Source organism: Narcine bancroftii, chromosome 7 (genome assembly GCF_036971445.1).
Source record: "Narcine bancroftii isolate sNarBan1 chromosome 7, sNarBan1.hap1, whole genome shotgun sequence".
Classification (NCBI taxonomy): domain Eukaryota; kingdom Metazoa; phylum Chordata; class Chondrichthyes; order Torpediniformes; family Narcinidae; genus Narcine; species Narcine bancroftii.
The window spans coordinates 62,155,146-62,165,195 of NC_091475.1; positions in this window are offsets into that span (position 1 = coordinate 62,155,146).

The following is a 10,050-nucleotide window of genomic DNA, read 5'->3' on the forward strand; positions in this document are numbered from 1 at the left end:
CTCGGCATCATATTCATCTCCTGAAGACTGTACTCTGCTCCGCAACATTTAACCAAGATGACCAGCTGCACAGGGCATTCTGCTTCTTCTGTTTGTCTGTGGAGAAAGAAGAGCTTTCCCACCTCTCATTAGCATAAGAATGGGCCTTGGCTGTGGCCTTGGGGCTTCTGCAGACTTTTGCATTGTGGTGCATTGTTAGCCAGAATCAGAGACACACAAAGATATCCCGGAGGGTGATTGACACCCGACCGGGTGGGGCTTGATCCATTCAGGCCAACTGATTGGTAGCCGGCCAGGTGTTGTCCTGTCCCCTTACACTCCTGCAGGTACAGAGGTTGCCCCCTGCAGTAGGCAGGTGGTGTACCACCACATGCATAATGTCCACGTTTTGCACAGTTGGAATAAACATTTTCTCTGGCAGGGCAGAGGGCTCTGGGGTGCTTTCTTTGTCCACAGAAAAAGCACTTGGGTCCCTCAAGATGTGCTGCTGCTGCTGTGAATTCCTGTAAGGTAGCATACTTTTCTTTTCGTGGGGCTAGAGCAGGGGTCTCAAACTCAATTTACCCGGGGGCCGCTGGAGGTAGAGTCTGGGTGAGGCTGGGCCGCAGCAGGTTTTCCACAAGAAAAGCTCTTACAAAAACATTCCAATGTTATCAAATGTCTTTATTTTTATTTTTTAACACAAAATAAGATGAAAAAATAAATAAACAATTCATAAGAAAAAAAAATCAATCAGTAATAAATAAAAAAAATGAAAATAATAATAATGAAAATAATAATAATACAGCAGATATAGAAGACTGAAGAAACCACATATAGTTGCTGACTGGAGAAATGTAATTATTATTATTCAGATTCAAATGGTGTCACTGTTGCGTTGAAGTTTCAGTGTTTAGCCAATGCATCTTTTCTGCTTCTTTTTCTGTCCCGCTGAGCAACAACTTCCGGGTTCAGACTGGACACCGAAGCGTGTGAAGCGGGAGCGGCCGCGGAAATTGCGCATGTGCCATGTGCATATAATGACAAATAGAAAATGCACATAAATATGCTTATATTCGCAATAAGCCCAGCTGATGTCCCGCCCCCGAGAGCAATATACCCCACGGTGATTGGTAGGTTCGTTCAGCTCCGCACACAACACTGAAAAGTGCCAATCATATCAAACTCGCGGGCCGCACTAACATTAAACTTTCATATTAAGGCGGGGCCACAAACTATCGTCCCGAGGGCCACAGTTGGCCCGCGGGCCACAAGCTTGAGACCCCTGGGCTAGAGAGTCCAGCAGTGTGACGTTTGACCCAGCCCCAGGGTCCTGTGAGTACTCCTCCAATTCTTCCTGGTGCTTTCTAAAGCTTCTGCAATAGTCTCTGCCTCATTTAGCCCCATCATCCCTTTCTCCAGCAATCGATGTCTCATCTCAGTGGACCGTATGCCCACAACAATTCTGTTCCTAATAAGGACCTCCGCATATTCCTGAGCTGATACTGCTTTAAAGTTGCAGCTTCTTGCCAGGTCTTTCAGAGAGAGTATAAAGTCTCTGGCAGACTCCCCTACTTGTTGTGACCTGGTCATGAGTCTGTACCAGAAGTGGAATTCGCTATGCCCCTCACTGTAATACTCTGTAAAATGCTCATTGTCTCTTGGTAGGACCTGGCATCCTGTATAAGGGAGTAAGGGTGGTCTCCCAGCTGCGCTAACAGCAGCATTAATAGCTCTTTATCCGATGCCTCAGCACCATCCATGTAATTCAGAAAGCATCTCTGCCAGTGGCCGAAGTGCGTGCCGGCTCTGGGATTTCTGGGGTCGAGCTCCAGGCTGTCTGGTCGCAGCACATAGCTAAGCCGCAGTCTCTGGTCCCTTAGGTGTAGCAAGGGTGGACCCTGGGGTGGGAGCTGGTGGTAGAGCCTCTGTGGAGCTTGTGTCTGATGGAGGAGTAACCTGTGTGCTTGGGGCTGTTGGCTGAGTCTCTGGCTTTGGGACGTTTGCAGTGGGCTTGGGGGGATCCCAAAGGTAGTGTCAGGTCTCCATGGTACTGGGGAAACTACTGCTGGGGGAGTGACGGTAGCAGTCTCTGCTTTCCTTGGCTCTGGAGTAGTCGGGAATTCTGCACATACGTGGCGATCGAGCATGACTTGTGGAGATCCTTCCACCCACGTTTGTAGTGGCCCCTTTCTGATTGGACTGGGGTTTAGGGTTGGCAGCACCTGTACTGGTGAATCCATGGGCAGGCAGGACTCTTGGCCATTTCTTACCTGCCCTATCATACTTCTGTGGTCTTCCCCACATTCCACCACGGTTCAAATACAGTGGTCCCTCATCGTCTCTGTCCTCGGATGCACGTGCATGCTGGTTGTCCCCGGATTCCATTCCTCAGGAAGAGTCTCCAGGTGGTCAAGATGTGCATTGGAGCAGAAGCAGCTTCCATCCTAGTAGCTATCGTATTAGTTTATTAAATTGTACTGACAATAACCACACCAGCAGTGCGAGTATAAGACAGCTTTAATAAACTAATATGTACACTAAGAGGTCTTGTCTCTCTGCAAGATGAACCTGGAAGGCTAGACTGTAGCTGTGGACTGCTTTCTATACAAGGTCACCAGGATAACCCCTGGTGATCTAGTGGTTAAATTACATATCATTTCAAGATCAATCCAGTAACTGCCATAAGAGCCGACAGTCATCTTGCAGTGGCTACAACTGAATCTAAGCTGTTTTATTAAGTATGTGTGCCTTTGATAGAAAATAAGGACCCAAAAGAAGGATGTATATATTTATCTAATTTGTAGACTTTTCAACAGTACACTCAAATGCAAAAACTAAATCAATCTTTCTTCCTCTTTAGCAAGGCCACTTAGCATGGAACTGGGTAGCTCAACTTGCTTAATGCCACTGATTAAATAAGTTTAATTCAACAACCATGAGGTGCTTTTGCAAACAAACTTACAATAGCTTGTGGTGCAGAGCAAATTTCAAATATTCACCCAGGAGATGGGAGGTTTTGCACAGCATTTAGTTCACAGCAAGCAAATGTAGTGTTTACATGTCTGCAGCTAAATATGGAGCAGCTGCTAAGTTATAAACATAATTAAATTCGTTGCTGCTGAGTGAATACAACAACTGAGTACTTTAATTCTGTTGATGATAACGGCACGAGTCCTTCCAAAATGCTCTAGGCCTGCATTGAATGTAAGTATGATACTTGATTGAGGTAAATTTGGTCTGTTCTCTAAAGAAGGGACACTCAAATTTTCACTTTTTGTTGAGCTTCTGGAATTCCATTGTAAATGAACACCGACCACCACCCCCCCCCCCCCCCGCAAAGTCATTTTAAATTACATTTAACTTTTTTTTTTAATTTAGACATTTATCACGGTAACAGGCCCTTTTGGCCCACGAGCCTGTGCCACCCAATTTACACCCCATTAACCTATACCCCTGGTACATTTTGGACGGTGGGAGGAAACCCAGGGAAAACCCATGCAGACACAGGGAGAACGTACAGGCAGTGCGGGATTTGAACTCCAGTCCCGATCGCTGCCAAGGCACTGCGCTAACCACTACGCTAACCACGCCGCCCTACGCCAACCATGCTGTCACTGTGCACAGTTCAAAAGGTCATCCTCTGGTGGGGAATTGGGGTGAAGTGTGAAGGGGAACAGAGCAGGGACCTGATTATGTTTAGGCCAAGATAAAACAATACTGGGCCATCAGACCGTGGAAATGCAAAGCAGGTAACATTGCACAGTAGCAACATGGGGAAAAGCCTTTGTGATGTCATAATGATACAGAGAGGCAGCTGTTCAGAGCACAGTGGGTGCTGAGGACTCTTCCGAAGTGAGTCAGATAGAGTTGTTGGCACTCAACTCACAAGAAATTAGGACTTGTGTTTGCAGCCAAGATAAGGTCTGGCAACTTTACAAGTTTTGTGAGCATGGCAGAATTTTGAACAAGTGATAGTTAAACATATTGCAAATCATTTGACATCATTAAGACCATATAGGGAATAACTAGAGTGTCAAAAATGCGAGCCTGTGACCCTTCAGATCAACAGCCCACCAAGCTCAAAAGCATGCAGACTGTAATTTAGAGTTTCAGAATGTTCATGCCTTGATTATTTTCCTGTTTGAGGTATCAAGTCAATAATGTGTGTTTAAAAATATGTACATTCATTATAAATGTGAAACTAAAATTCTTATAAATAAATACCCCCATGCGCTTCATTGACTGCCTTCTTTCCACCAAAAGTTTAGGACCAGGGATGTTTGCTAATTACACAGTCCTCACATTCCCAAGTCATCAGCATATGAATTAGCCCAGGCATATACAGAGCAAGGCAAGGCAGTGGTTACCTCTAACAAAGAGTGTAACTACCTAATCAACACTGTGAGCCCTGTGGGCAAATGATTCTGACACAAAGTCCACAGGCTTTAATTAGTTTAAACTTGTACACCAGTCTCAGTATCTTTACTGGCTCCACATGTGTCTCAATGTCCTCTCCTGCCTCCATTTATGTCTGACTGTCCCACAAAGGGGCCAGCTCGAGTCTTTATATGGGGCAGTGATTGACAGTAGGCAGGTGGGGCCAGCCTCCCTGGTTGCCCATCTGCAGGTACAGTGTGTACTGACAAAAACCACACCAACAGTGCGAGTATAAGACAGCTTTAATAAACTAATATGTACACTAAAAGGTCTTGACTCTCTGCAAGACGAACCTAGCAGGCTAGACTGTAGCTCTGGACCGCTGGACCGGGATGACCGCTGGACCTCTGGACCGGGATGACCCCTGGTGACCTAGTGGTGTAATTACATATCACCACACAGTGGTTGGCCAGTGTGGTGGTGGTTTGACCAAATACACATACAAGTCCCTGTTGCCTTTGCATCTATTTACCAAGCCATGATAATGCTATAGCCCTTCCCCGGTTCAGGGGTGCGGTAACCCTGCAGCCTTCCCTGGGTCGGTGGTGCAGTGATCCTATGGCCTTCCCTGGGTCCGTGGTGCAATGAACCTGTGGCCTTCCCTGGGTCCACAGGGAAACCCTGCAGTCTTCCCCAGGTCTGTGCTGCGGTAACCCTGCGGCCTTCCCCAGCTCTGTGGTTAACCTGAGGCCTTCCGCAAGTTAGTGCTGCGGTAACCCTGCGGTCTTCTGCAGGTCAGTGCTGCGGTAACACTGTGGCCTTCCCCAGGTTGGTGGTGCGGTAACCCTGCAGCCTTCCCTGGGTCTGTGGTGTGGTGACTCCATGACCTTGCCCGGGTCGGTGGTGCGGGAACCCCACAACCTTCCCGGGTTGATGGTGTGGTAACACTGCAGCCTTCCCCGGGTAGGTGGTGCGGTAACCCTGTGGCCTTCCCTGGGTCTGTGGTGCGGTGTCCCCGTGACATTCCGCAGGTCGGTGGTGAGGTAAACATGTGACCTTCCCCGGGCTGGTGGTGTGGTAACTATGTGACCTTCCCCAGGTCTGTACTGTGGTAACCATGCAGCTTTCCCCTGCTCTGTGGTGTGATTACTCTGAGGTCTTCCATTGGTCAGTGCTTCAGTAACACTATGGCCTTCCCCAGGTCGGTGGTGCAGTAACAGTGCAGCCTTCCTTCGGTCTGTGGTGTGGTGACTCCATAGCCTTCCCCGGGTCAGTGGTGTGGTAACCATGTGACCTTTACCGGGTCGGAGGTGCAGTAACGCCGTACACTTCCACAGGTCGCTGGTGTGGTTACCTTGCGGCATTCCCTGGGTCGATGGTGCGGTAACCGCGGCCTTCCCCGGGTCAGTTGTGCGGTGACCCTGCAGCCTTTCCTGGGTCGATGGTGTGGTAACCCCACTGTCTTCCCCACATCAGTGGTGCAGTAACCCCATGGCCTTCCCCGGGTCAGTGGTGCGGTAACCCTGCGGCCCTCCCCAGGTCGGTTGAGCGGTAACCCTGCGGCCTTCCCCGGTTTGGTGGTGTGGTAACCCAGCAGCCCTCCCCAGGTGAGTGGTGTGGTAACCCTGTGGTCTTCCCCGGGTCAGTGGTGCAATGACACTGCAGCCTTCCCTAGGTTTGTGGTGGGTTCAGAGAAAGTAGAAAGGTCAGTTTACCTGTGTTAATTGCGGAGAGGAAGCATGTGTGTGAGGCTGGTGTTCTGTGCTCACAGTCAGATGTGGGAGGTCCTGGAATCTCCCAGTCTGCACCCAATATGTCAAGCTGCTGCTCCTAAGGGACTGGAATTGCAGCTCGATGACCTTCATCTGGTCAGAGGTGATAGAAAGGAATTATAGGTGGGTGGTCCCACAGGAGACAGACAAGTGAGTTACAAACAGGAGGGGGAAGGGGAAGAGTCAGGTACTAGAGAGTTTTCCTGTGGATGAGGGCAGGATCTGGGGCTTCTGCTCCTATGCTGTTTGTAGTTGTTATGGTTTTTTTTAATGTAGGACCACAGGTTCGGGAAAACGTTTCGATTTTCTTAAAGTGACAAATAAAGCCTCTTACGACTACTACTACTACTATATTCTTGATACTATTGTATCCTGTTTGAGTACTGTGGTGGGGGGGGGGCGGGTGGAGACAGCCAACCTGGGGGAAGCAACAGTGGCCGTACTTCTGGCACAGATTCCGGCCCTGTGACTCAGAAGGGTAAGGAAAGGAAGAGGAAGGCAGTAGTGATAGGCGACTCTATTGTTAGTGGGTCAGACAGGCAGGAAAGAAACTCGGATGGTAGTCTGCCTCCCAGGTGCATGCATCTGGAATGTTTCAGATTATGTCCAAGATATCCTGCAGAGGGAGGGAGAACAGGCAGAGGTCATGGTACATATTGGTAGGAAAGTGGAAGAGGTCCTAAGAAAAGACTGCAGGGAGTTTGGAAGGAGGTTGAGAAGCAGGACCGTAAAGGTAGTGATCTCAGGATTACTACCTGTGCCAAGCAACAGTGAGTATAGGAATAGAATGAGGTGGAGGCCGAGGGATTGGAGCATGGGCTAGGGATTTGGATTTCTGGACCATTGGGACCTCATTTGGAGCAGGTGGGACCTGTACAAAAAAGGACAGGTTGCATTTGAATCCTTGGGGGATCAATATCCTGGTGGGGAGGTTTGCTAAGGCTACTGGGGAGAGTTGAGACTAGAATTGTTGGGAATGGGAACCTAACTGAAGAGTAGGTGCAGTTGGCTCACAAATCAAGAAAGTTTGGAGACAGTGTGTGAGGGAGGATAGGCAGGTGATGGAAAAGGGATGAGCAAAGGCGGACGGTTTGAGATGTGTCTATTTTAAAGCAAGGAATATTGTGAACAAAGCGGATGTGCTTAGAGTGTGGATCAATACTTGGGGCTATGATGTGGTGGCCATTACGGAGACTTGGTTGGCTCAGGGACAGGATTGGTTACTTCAAGTGCCAGGTTTTAGATATTTCAGAGAGAGGCAAAATAAATGGGGGCATGGAACTGTTGATCAGAGATGTGTCATGGCTGCAGTAAAGGTGGACATCATGGAGGGATGGTCTACAGAGTCTCTTTGGATGGAGTTTAGGAACAGGAAGGGATCAATAACTTTACTGAGTCTTTTTAAAGACTTCCCAATCGGAAATGGGATATCAAGGAGCAGATAGGAAAACAGGTCCTGGAAAGTTGTAGTAATAACAGGGTGGTCGTGATGGGAGATTTTAATTTCCCAAATATCGATTTGGCATCTCTCTAGAGCAAGGGGTTTAGATGGGGTGGAGTTTGTTCAGTGTGTTCAGGAAGGTTTCTTGACACAATATATAGAGGAGAGATTGTACTGAATTTGGTATTGGGAAATGAATCAGGTGTCAGATCTCTCAGTGAGAGAGTATTTTGGAGACAGTGATCATAATTCTAACTCCTTTACAATATCATTGGAGAGAGAGGAACAGATAAGTTAGAAAAACTATCAGGCAGGAAATTGGAAGCTTAAATTGGGTCAGATGTTCTCAGGGAAAAGTACGGAAGAAATGTGGTGAATGTTCAAGGGATATTTGTGGGGAGCTCTGCATAGGTATGTTCCAGTGAGACAGAGAAGTTATGGTACCGTGGAGAACAAAGGGGGTGTAATAAATCTAGTCAAGAAGAAAAGCTTACAGAAGGTTCAGAGAGCTGGGTTATGTTAAAGATCTAGAAGATTATAAGGCTAACAGGAAGGAGCTTAAAAAGGAAATTGGGAGAGCCAGAAGGGGCCATGAGAAGGCCGTGGTGGGCAGGATTACGGAAAACCCCGACATTCTACAAGTATGTGAAGAGCAAGAGGATAAGACATGAAAGAGGAGGACCTATCAAGTGTGACAGTGGAAAAGTGTGTATGGAACTGGAGAAAATAGCAGAGGTACTTAATGAATGCTTTACTTCAGTATCCATTGTGGAAAGGGAACTTGGTGATGACTCGTAGCAGACTGAAAAGCTTGAGTATGCCGATATTAAGAGATGTACCTCAGGCTACTGTGGGAGATGAGGGAAGGGATTGCTCAACCTCTGAGGATGATTTTTGATTCATCAATATGGAAGGGAGAGGTTCCAGAGGATTGGAGTGTTGTGGATGTTGCTTCTTTATTCAAGAAAGGGAGTAGAGATAGTCCAGGAAATTATAGAGCATTGAGTCTTTCTTCAGTGGTTGGTAAGTTGATGGAGAAGATCCTAAGAGGCAGGATCTATTAACATCTGGAGAGGTTCAATGTGATTAGGAATAGTCAACGTGGGTTTGTCAAGGGCAGGTTGTGCTTCACATTGATGAAGAAAGAGCATTAGATGTTGTGGATATGGATTTCAGTAAGGCATTTGATATGGTACCACATGCAAGGCTCATTGAGAAAGTAAAGATTGGGATCCAAGGGAACATTGCTTTGTGGATCCAGAACTGGCTTGTCCACAGTGGTTGTAGATGGGTCGGTGACCCATGGAGGTCGGTGACCAGGTCGGTGGCCTCAGGGATCTGTACCCTTACACTTAGTGATTTTTATAAATGACCTGGATGAGGAAGTGGAGGGATGGGTTAGTAAGTTTGCTGATGACACAAAGGTTGGGGATTTTGTGGATAGTGAAGAGGGCTGTCAGAGGGTAAAAAACTGGGCTGAGAAGTGGCAGATGGAGTTCAGCTCAGATAAGGGTAAAGTGGCTCATTTTGGTGGGTCAAATATGATGACAGAACATAGTGTTAATGGTAAGACTATTGGCCGTGTGGAGGATCAGAGGGATCTTGGGGTCCCAGTCCATAAGATGCTCAAAACAGCTGCATAGGTTGATTCTGTGGTTAAGAAGGCAGACAGTGTATTGGCCTTCATTTATGTCAACCTGACCAACTGCAGCAGCGTCACCTATATACTCTGATGAAGATCACCCGACAAGACAAGGTCTCCAATACTGAGGTCCTTACTTGAGCCTGAATGCCAGCAGTTTCAACCTTGGTGATGTCAGCCCAATTGCGCTGGGGAGGGCATACTGTCAGAATGCCTGACTGAAGACTGCCAAGGACATCTTGTATGGCCAACTGTCCATTGGTACCCGAAAATGAGGAGGCCAGCGACTATGGTAAAAGGATCTCACTCAAGATCACTCACAGTGGAAGGACGCCAACAGAAAAGGTGTGGATGCTGCTGAGAACAAGCTCAAAGAGGCAACAGAGGAAAGGCCCAGTAAGTACCACAACAGAGCTTCTGCCCCTGTTGCCCCCCCCAGGCCTCACCTGCCAAGTATGTGGCACGCAGGGCCTGTCATGGATTGGCCTGTACAGCCCCTCCAGGACGCACGTATCAAATCCCACAAACTGACTGAAAGGAACCTTCATCATCCTACGGGATGGAGAGCCAGAAGAAGGTTGGCCTTCATTTATTGTAGAATTGAATTTGGAGCCAAGAGGTAATGTTGCAGCTCTATAGGACCCTGGTCAGACCCAACTTGGAATACTGTGCACGGTTCTGGTCACCTCACTACCAGAAGGATGTGGAAGCCATAGAAAGGGGGCAGAGGAGATTTAAAATGATTTTACCTGTTTTAGGGAACATGCCTTATGAAAACATTGAGAGAACTCGGTCTTTTCTCCTTGGAGCAGCAGGAGATGGGATGTGACCTGATA